Source organism: Scleropages formosus, chromosome 15 (genome assembly GCF_900964775.1).
Source record: "Scleropages formosus chromosome 15, fSclFor1.1, whole genome shotgun sequence".
In the NCBI taxonomy this organism is placed as follows: Eukaryota; Metazoa; Chordata; class Actinopteri; order Osteoglossiformes; family Osteoglossidae; genus Scleropages; species Scleropages formosus.
Genome location: NC_041820.1, coordinates 25,783,615 through 25,794,453, shown reverse-complemented (window position 1 = coordinate 25,794,453; position 10,839 = coordinate 25,783,615).

Here is a 10,839-nt window from a genome sequence, read left to right as displayed (position 1 = left end):
TATAGAATATTTTTATAAGCAGCAGATAGGTACTAGTTAAAGCCCTGCACTGATGAGACCCATTTTAAGGTCCCGCTCGTACTTACCTTGAATTACTCTAGTAAAAAGTACCCTGCTGTATAAATAGGTAAAACACTGTTAGTATCTTAACACTGAAAGTCCCGTTGTAGAGAAATGTCAGCTAAATAAATTCTTCTTATTATTATTATAAATAATGTATGAATACACACACACACATTTTCTGAACCGCTTGTCCCATATATAATAATAAATGTATTATCAATAACAGTATTATTATTATTATTATTATACTGTATATAGTGCTCCAGCTGTGATGTAGATTTACCTTAATTGAGGTCTCAGATGGGCCGAGGAGGTTCCGGTGGCGCAGTAGGTTTGGCCGTGTCCTGCTCTCTCGTGGGTCTGGGGTTCGAGTCCTGCTTGGGGTGCCTTGTGGGGGACTGGCGTCCTGTCCAAGGTGTGTCTCCTCATTTCCCTGTGTTACAAGGTTAGGTGCTGGCTCTCTGCGACCCCCCCCCACTTGGGGCAAGCGGCTTCAGTGTGTGTGTGTGTGTGTATTTCCATAAGTAGCTCTTTCTCACAGCATAAAGGTCCAACTGCAGGTACCTCTTGCCATAGAGCAGGGGTTCATCTGCTGTCTAAACATGACCATAAGGATCAGCTCCTCCAGTATGGCGCAAATACACCGCGTACCAATGTTTATTGTAAATACTGTTTATATGATATTTAATACTTATTTTTAATTTTTAACGGAGAACAACGACATCCAGCATTTCGCTGAGATCAAGGGGCTAAAAGCAGCTCTTTTACCATAAGCGGCCTGCCAAATACGGAACAACACGTCACTTGTCTCACGTGGACACACTGGAGTGTGCGACGCGCTGCAGCACTTCTGCTCTCCATTGTTTTGGCAATCGCTCCTCACTCGTTATGGCAATGGGGCTTATTTGAATTTGAAATTTGAGAGCAAACGGGGGGTAATTTCGTGCTGAGATGGGAGCCCTGGAACAGCACGCGAGCGGGAGGTGGTGGGTTCATACGTTTGGCTTGATGAATTAAAGAGACTGGATGGCTTCGCCTCGGTGCTGCTGCACCCCGGGGAAATATGCGCATATTAATTAAGGCCGGGAAATAATAAACAAGCGACTCTCAGGGAAGCGAAGGTACGCTTGATTTCTACTTACCTGTACCTGGGCACCGTTCGCAGAGCGAGCCGCTTATTCCTGCAGCTCCGGGGCTCCTCGCTTCCGCACGTTTGTCCGAGGGACACCGGTTCAGCGAGGGGGTCAGGAGGGGAAACGACCGTGTTACCGATAGTCGTCACAAATGGAGGGGCTCATCCTGCAGAGAGAGCAGAAAGCGCATCATACCCGGAATATTTACAATTATTTATCTAGCAGACACTTTTCTCCAAAGCGACTTCCAATGAACTCTATGTAGTGTTATCAGCCCTGACACCTTAGTCACCGCTAGATACACTACTTACACTAGGTCACTCATCCATACATCGGTGGAAGACACACACTCTCTCTGTCACTCACACACTATGGGGGAACCTGAACAGCATATCTTTGGACTGTGGGAGGAAACCAGAGCACCCAGAGGATAAACGCAAACTCCACACAGACCGAGTGGGGATCGAACCCATTACTTCTCATACCACCCAAGTGCTGAGAGACAGCAGCGCTACTCACTGTGCCGCCCATTAATATAACAAATAATCTCTTTTTTACAATTTTTGAATGCATTGAAACACATTTGTAAAGGATCCATTTGCCACTGAGCAGAGGAAAAACAAAAGTAAATAAGTTTTAAAATAAAAGTAAATAAGATTCGCTGTTTTGGAAAACGAATGACTATTACAGGACCACAAGAAACACTTTCTTGGCCTTCGCCGGGAACTGGGCCCACAGGCGTGTCCTTCATCCGCTCTCAAACGCAATTTGCCACGGTTCTCTTCGCATTCGCCGACTTCCGAGCGCCGAGTTGGGAGTTCTCGGAAACGCGCGGGAACGTTCCCCACCCAGCATCCGGCAAATTGCGTGACGCAGCTCTTCCGATGTACTTCTGAAACTTCATGACAACTTTTCTTTTAAACTGCGGCTGCGTTTATCGCTCGGGCCGCGATGCAATTAAATTGGAAAGTGGAGGAAAAATCACGTTTTTTGGCCGCGCAAGTCAGCGCGCTGAAATTACATTTGTGGTCTATTACCCAGAATTCCGTGCTCGCCGGATTGGAGGGAGGGAGAAAAGGAGGCGATGAGGAACAAGGGGACGGACTTGATGTGAACTTCTTTATCCCTTTCCCTCCCCCCGCCTGCCCGCCTTCGCCCATGATGTTGGGGCCCCGGCGAGACTCCCCGCAGGGAGGTCACATGACGCCCAAGCGCCCAATCACACGCGCCGTCCCACGGGTGCCGGCGCCGGCCAAATGACCGCGAGCGCGGAGAGAGCGGGAAGGACGCGCGGGGCCACGCGGAACTTTGGCAAAGCTGTCGAGCTTGGGGGTCTTTAATAAAAGCTCGATGTGCGGCGGTGGAGCTCTTTGTCGTCTCGAGCGCTTCCGTTTCGGAACACACCGTCAACCTGCCAGTGTCACATCCGTGAAATGGGTTTAATACATCTCTCCAAAACTGGAACGCGTCTCGGAGCGGAGCAGGCGCCGTGTTTTCGTAAACATGTCTGTTGTTGGCAGCACAGCAAAGGGACCCATCGGAGGCGTTTGGGGCTCTAGCGTTGGACTGCTGTGTCGCGGCGCCTCCCATTGGACCCCAGGGATCTCCTGATTAACCACCGCAGTCTCGGTAGTGCTGCCTGCTCTTCGCACTGGCTCGTCCGCTCCTCGTTGTCTCAGCATCACCGGCTGACACGGCATCACCGACTGATACATAACCGACTGATACAGCAATGCTGAATGACACATTACTGACTGATAAAGAATCACTGACTGATTCCTTACTGACTGATACATCGACTGATACAGCACAAGGACGGCTGATACAGCATCACTGACTGATGCAGCATCTCCAACTGATACAAAATTACTGACTAATTCAGCATCACCGACTGATGCAGAATCATTGACCGAAACAGCATCGCTTACTGATACAGCATCACCGACTGATTCATTACTGACTGATTTAGCGTCACTGACTGATGCAGAATCATTGACTGAACCAGCATCGCTGACTGCTTCAGCATCACTGACTTTACTTTCATTTGCCCAAATGTGTACCCTGTGATGTGGTACAGTCAGTAAGTTCCAAGACTGGCCACCATGTGGCACTGCAGAGCTCTGATTACCAAGGGCTTCCAAGGTAAGTTCCAAGTGAGAAGTCAGCGTCAATAATCGAGGCCAGATTGCACTGTTTGCTTCTCTTTCGTCCCCCTGTAAACATAGTAAAAGCCCTCATCGCACAGGCGCGGGCCATATGAGCCGCGGCCTTGGCCTGCCGCTTGGCTCTGCTTGGCTCCTCTGATTGCGTGCGTGCGTGCGAGTGCTTCATCTGAAGGAGCCGCTCCGTGCCGGGCTGACGCACCACAGCGGAGTGTCGACACCAGCAGACGTGACAAATCGCAAGTCTGACTGTGCACAAGGACGGCGCCTCGGCCTCCGTCTGCACGCGCTCCAGGCGCGCTCTGTGAGTCACCTGCCAGTGTGTGAGCGGGGCCTCGCTGCGTGTGTCAGTGTGTAGAAAACGTCAAATTTATAAAAAGAGAGGAGTTTGGGGGTAAACATTAAACATCATTCATTCATTGGCACTAACCGTCTGTCCCACTCAGGGTCGCAGTGGTGCGGTGCCTATCCCGGAAATACAGGGCGCGAGGCTGGGGGGGGTCGGTGCCCCGTGAAACGCTCAGTAGGTGGTGGAGTCCCATTTCAGAGCTGGAAAAAAAGCTGGAAATACTGAAAGACAAAAACGATAAGGGTTTGGATCCTTTCATTTTCTGTCCATTTCCCTCTTAAATCTACTGGTTCTCCCTGGAGACGTTTGGGCGAAAACGATACTGGAGCCTCACGGTACGACACCATTTTCAGGGACAAGCGAACTGCAGGCTTCAGAAACTTTGGCCTGTTTTAATAAACACTCCTCTTTGTACAGTGTTTTAACTGAAGAGTATTTCTGCTCTAGAAGTCGCTCTTCGCTCCTTCACTACGAATGACATCAGTGTGGAACGAGCGCCGCCCTGTGGCCACTTGTGGTACTGCTCCGCATTAACTTCTCACTACGGGCCACAATCAGTTTATTCTTCATTCACAAATACCTGAATCAGTCAGTACTGTGATCTGGTGCAAGGGCTGCATGAGTAAAAATCATAGTAAGCAACGTATTTAATTTTATAGATCTAAACTGATAAACTAGTATGTTATCGCATTTTTTTCGGTGCAGTGTGTGTGTCCAAATGTTTCCAACACTATTGCCTTGTGATTGAAATTTATACCTCTGAATGTAGGTGCAATGCATATTTATATTTTTACAAATGTCCTCGAAGGCCACGTTACGTGAAAGAGCAGGCAGCACGACAGACGCCGCTGGTCTGCAGGATCACTTTCCAGAGGACGGGCCGTGTGTGAAAATTGAAAACGACAAATTTCCACGTGTATTTTTAATAGTTTGCTGCAAAAACAACAGCTTCAGTCAGTTTGACTGCATGTGTTTGAAATGGGGAAGCTGACAGCGTCATGGCTCGAGCTGTGGCATCTGAAGGTTGCAGGTTTGAGTCTCCTCCTGCTGCAGTTCCCTTAATCAAGAAACTTCTCCAGAAGTGATGCAGTGAAAATTACCCAGCAGTATAAATAGGAAAATAACTGTAGGGAGCTTAACATTTGTAAGATAAATGACAGTAAACAGGACTTGGGGAGTCATAAGGAAGGTGAGAAGACTAACTTCTGGGCTGTCCCACTGTCCCACGCTTTTTCCCATCATGTGTCCCGTCATTACAGTGAAGAATAACATGAACAATATGCCCCGCGATGGAATCTGGCTCAGCTGGGAGAAAATACCCAGAGTGCCTTGGATCTAGGGGGGGGGGGCGCAGTGGGTTGGACTGGGTCCTGCTCTCCAGTGGGTCTGGGGTTCAAGTCCCGCTTGGGGTGCCTTGCGACGGACTGGCGTCCCGTCCCGTCCCGTCCTGGGTGTGTCCCCTCCCCCTCCAGCCTTATGCCCTGTGTTGCTGGGTTAGGCTCCGGCTCCCCGCGACCCTGTATGGGACAAGCTGTTCGGAAAGTGTGTGTGCCTTGGATCTTTGTTACTCGGCCAATGAGAAGTATGATAGAAATTCTGAGGAGTGACACGTGTTCACAGCGTTATTACGGGTGGCATGATGGCACAGCGAAGTAGTGCTACTGTCCCGCAGTGCCTGAGTGGTGTGAGAGGACGTGGGTTTGATCCCTGCTCGGTGTGTGTGGAGCTTGTATTTATCCTTGGGGTGCTCTGGTTTCCTCCCACACTCCAAAGACATGCTGTTGAGGTTCACCCATAGTGCGTGAGTGACAGAGAGAGAGTGTGTGTGTTCCACTGATGTATGGAGGAGTGACCCAGTGTAAATAGTGTATCTAGCAGTGTAAGTCACTGTGGTGAATAAGGTATGTGGGCTGATAACACTACATAGAGCTCACTGGAAGTCACTTTGGAGAAAAGTGCCTGCAGGATGAATACACATGAATGTATTATGTGCAGGGGTGCGGTGGCGCAGTGGGTTGGACTGCAGTCCTGCTCTCCGGTGGGTCTGGGGTTCAAGTCCCGCTTGGGGTGCCTTGCGGCGGACTGGCGTCCCGTCCTGGGTGTGTCCCCTTCCCCCTCCGGCCTTACGCCCTGTGTTGCCGGGTAGGCTCCGGTTCCCCGTGACCCCGTAAGGGACAAGCGGTTCTGAAAATGTGTGTGTGTGTGTGTGTGTGTGTGTGTGTGTATTATGTGCAGTATTTCATCGGGCATTGGCTTCACAGCGTGAGGGTCAGAGGGAGGTGAAACATGCTGTTCGGAGCCCCTTTTTGTCTGCAGCCCCTCTCTTACACACAGCTGGAGAAAACTGCTGCGTGCAGCTGGATGAATGAGTTAATTTTATAATGAGGAGATGATGCAATAAGGAGGCAACCAACCCTGCAGGGAGACCACGAACGGTTGGCTAACAGTGAATGAGGACATTAGCGGCCACCGCGGCACAGCCGCTAGGGGGCGACGTCGCTTCGATCCGACGAGCGCACACGTGGTGCCGCGTGTAATACTGCGCTCGACCGCTAGGGGGAGACAGGGCGCCCCTTCGCAACACGCTTTCCTTCCCTTGTGTTGTTAACAATGTGGTTAAAAACAGATTAACACTTCTTTGACAAATACCTTAATCTCCTTATTAAAGCGGAGCTAAAACAGACCTCGCTTTATATGTATCCGAATAAATGGCTGGCTGCGCCCCAAAAACAAAGCCATGGAGTGTTCCTGGAAAGAACCAGTGTGAATATTATTAATGTCACTTACCTGATGGCTGCGAACTATTTGTTGAGCAATTATTAGCACAGCTGGGCCCTCTGACTGCAGCGGTGGAGGAGGAGGAGTGTGTTCTTTGGGGTACTGTTTTTTTTTTTTTCCTTTGTTTTTGTTTCTTTTCTCCAGGGCACCACAGCTGGGCCACGAGCTCGAATCAAAGTGACCAACTTTCTAAGGGGACAAAATACCATATAGATGTGTCCACATCAGTCCAGCACCTCTCGCTCCTGGGGGTTTGGGGTGGACACACACACACAGGCCATCACTACAGAGTGTAAAACTGGTGCTACTGAGCAGGTGAACAGACACACCACTGTGACCAGGACAGAAGGTGAGACCGTGTCCCACTGACTGCCGTACATTTACGTTTACTCATTAGCCCATTTCCCTACAATGATTTACCCAATTGGATCATTTTACTAAAGTAATTTAGGGTAAGTACCTTATTCAAGGGTACTACAGCTGGGGGGGGATTTGAACCTGCAACTTTCGGGTACAAAGGCAATAGCTCTAATCGCAACATTACCAGCTGTCCCCCATAAGCAACTAATGGAACTCCTTGTGTTAAACAGGTATCAGTGGTTGCTATGGAAACAACAATCATATTGCTCTGTTACTGTTATCACCTGTTCACCCATCCCAGCATCTCATAGAAAACCAGTTTAATGTCTTCTACCTATAAGGGGGTGTGGTGGCACAGTGGGTTGGACCGGGTCCTGCTCTCTGGTGGGTCTGGGGTTCGAGTCCCGCTTGGGGTGCCTTGCGACGGACTGGCGTTCCGTCCTGGGTGTGTCCCCTCCCCCTCCGGCCTTACGCCCTGTGTTGCCGGGTAGGCTCCGGTTCCCCGTGACCCCGTATGGGACAAGCAGTTCAGAAAATGTGTGTGTGTGTCTCCTACCTCAACTGGACACTCGCTCAGGTCTACTGCTAAACTTTGACACTGGAGACATTGGTCCCACCTCTTGTCTCAGACAGAACAACCTGCTAGAAGACAGTTAAGGTGTTGGGGGACCATCACAAACCACATTAGAGGTTGTCTTTGCAATTGCTGGTGGTAGAACTAGACCACAAGGTCAATTGTTGGTCATTTTCTCTGGCAAATAAAGATGTTGTCCAGTCATGCGGGGAAGGCGACTTCACTTCTAGGGTGTCTCACCTCTGGACACAGAGGCAGGTGTACCTTGGTCTTCACTCTGCATAGAACCTGGGACACGGCGATCAGCGGACTTGTTTTGGAGACGATGACCTTGTCTGTTCAGCAGAGGAACAAACCACTCCCCCGGCCACCAAGACTAGGCTGAACGCTCAGACTCCTGACATCAGTTCAAGGGCCAAATGTTGGCAGAGCACCTGTGGTCCAAAGTGTTCAAGCCATTGTAAGATTAGCTCTACTCTCACAAGGGTAATTCCATCACACACAGCACCTACATTGACATTACATTCATTTAGCTGATGCTTTTCTCCATAGAGACTGACAATTATTCACCCCATTTATCCATCCGTCCAAACCGCTCACCCCATATGGGGCATGGAGAACCGGAGCCTAACCCAGGACACAGGGCGCAAGGCCGGAGGGGGAGGGGGACACACCCAGGACGGGGACACACCCAGGACGGGACACCAGTCCATCACAAGGCACCCCAAGCAGGACTCAAACTACCGGGGGGCTTCGCTCAGTTTTCCCCCACACCGAAGCTCCAGCTTTAAGCAGAACTGAGCTGCGACAAACTCCACACATAAACCCAGCAGGTGTTCCCGCTGCAAACTACAAGAGTTTATTTTGGTGAAAGTCGGCGTTACAGTCGAAGAGCTGATGAGCACAACTGTCGATTGTCATGCTAGATGCGCTTCAAGCGAGAAGCTGCTCCAGGCGCTTGAACACATTTAATGTCTGAATGCGACAGGATCCAAGAGCGACTTCTTTAACTACTTAAAAGCCCTTCGTTATAAAGCGACACGTGTCCCTCTAACTCCACCCTATCAGCTGATTTAATGTTTATGCCCATGATCATGCTCAGATCAGCCCTTTACACAGCCACTCCTGCAATGTAACATAAATATATGTATCTCTTAAAAATACTAAGAAGGTGATTAGGAATCATCGATTTTCTGCTAAAGTTTTATGCAGCTACTTGAATGATGAACGTCGGTGAATATGGTGAAGGAAGCTAACTGTACTTAAGAATGACATCTGCAGCTATGTCTTTCTCCTAAGGTAATGCACACACTATTTTCTATGAGATGTATGTCATTTTGGAGAAAAGTGTCTGCTAAATGAATAAATATACATGTAAATGTTTTAAAATAGGTAGGGCCACAGTGATGCGCTTATTCTGGGAACGTGAGAGGACATAAGCTTACAGGGATCGTGTTCAGTCAACCACTTAAACTCTTGACACGATGAACACAGGTCCATCACTCTTACACGACAAAGAAACAACATTATTACAGTCTGCATTATCACGGTTATTTGGCAAAGTGAGACATTTTGGTCATCTGTACAGTGTGCTTGCAACTACAAAAATTTAACACCTGCATGATAATTTAGATGAATTCTGGAATGTCTGGATTTTGTACCTCTTCAGCAGTGCTACAGGATCATACCTTTGAAATGGTACAACATTTTGTTCTAGTTTTACGCAACGAGAATCCAGTCGCTATTTCTGTCTGTTTGCCTCTGTGCTGCCATCAGTTACCTTCTCTATATGCATATATACACATACAGTATTATATAAATACAAGACCCTAGTTATTGGCAACTCAGGAGGATGAATGTTCGGACAGCATTTCAAACACGACACCCATTTCCTCTCCCCTAAGCAAAACAAAAACAGACAGACAGCTTTGATGTTTTAAACATATTTTAATAAAGTAAGTTTTGCGTGCCCAAGCACTGAACGACAGTATAAAGTTGAGAAGAGATGAAATGCAATGGCAGCCCCCCATGGTGGTGGGAGGACTACACCAGAATGTCAAGTGAAGAATGTTAGTGTTCGCACTAAATGTCAAATGAACGGGGGAGCCTATTTCAAATCCAGCGCAGTAATGCATTCTGGGGAGGCAGAGCTGCTACATCACTTCCGTAGCGTCAGCATGACCCTCTGTTCCATCCAACCCCGTTCTTGTATTTAACTCCATCAAAACACACCACGTACGTGTAGCTACCGGCAGAGAGGCTACCACTACTAAGCAGAGTGGTTGGTAGTCAATGTATAATAAGCTGGTTTTTCATCCTGAGCAACAGGTTCTCAAACTTTTTTTAGTCCATGAAGGGCAGTTCACAGCCTGGCTGCAATTCGTTTGTAACTGATAATAGACGGCAGCCCCACAGATTAACATGCAGGAGGCACAGTAGGCTGTATGGGACACCAGTAAATGCCGGGACAGGTCATAGCCACCTCTGCCCTGCAGGATCCATACTGCCTCGAATCCAATGTAACGTGTGCCTTCAAGGAAGAGAAACCTGATACCACTGGCTTATAAAGGCAAAAGATATCAATTCCCTGCTACAGTGGATATCCACAGCTGGGACAATCCAAATAAATGGTAGATAAATTTATTTAATAAAAAAAAAAAAACCTGTAGAGACCTTTACACCGGAAGTTCCTACATCACAGGAGTGAAACCGCACAGCCACCACAGCACTCTGGCATTACCTTTTCTTGCAACGCTGGACCCTGAACACCCTGAATCAGTGCAGTTTCGCTCCTTTGCCCTGCCAGTCAGCAGAGACCTCAAAGGGGCCCGTTGTGTGTAGAGCCGAGGGGATTCCTGTCAAGGTCACCCTTATTGCTGTAATTTTCTTCTGCGAAATGTCCCGCGCTGTTGTTTCCCTCACTTCATTTAGCTTTAGCACCAGCAAACAGTGCCACGAGTACATTTCCAGAAGCCCCCCTAGTTAGGGAGACAGGACATTAGTGACCTGAAATGACACTGCAAAACACCATCTTGAGTGTTGTGGGAAGACAGAGCACCAGAACAGGCAATGAACTCCAGCAGCAGATTTCATTTCTCACTGCCCACACTTTTAAGCAAAACTTCCATGGCAGTAGCTAAGGGTGCCGGTGTCACATCTGGACATGAGGCAGACCCGTCACTTCCTGTTCGTGTGCATGTTTGAGGAGGAGCGAACTACTGGAGTCAGTGGGTTTAAGTGGTTTAAGAGAGGACATGAGAAATAAGTGTCGTTAGCTAAGCACCCTGCAGCAAAGGCCCCCACACCTGTCAAAGGATGCACCAAGACAGAGTACCAGTGCTACCTGACCAAGACTTTGGTTTTTTAAATTAAAAAATAAAAAAAAAAAAAGCATGTACCATCTCTGCATGGACACACTGC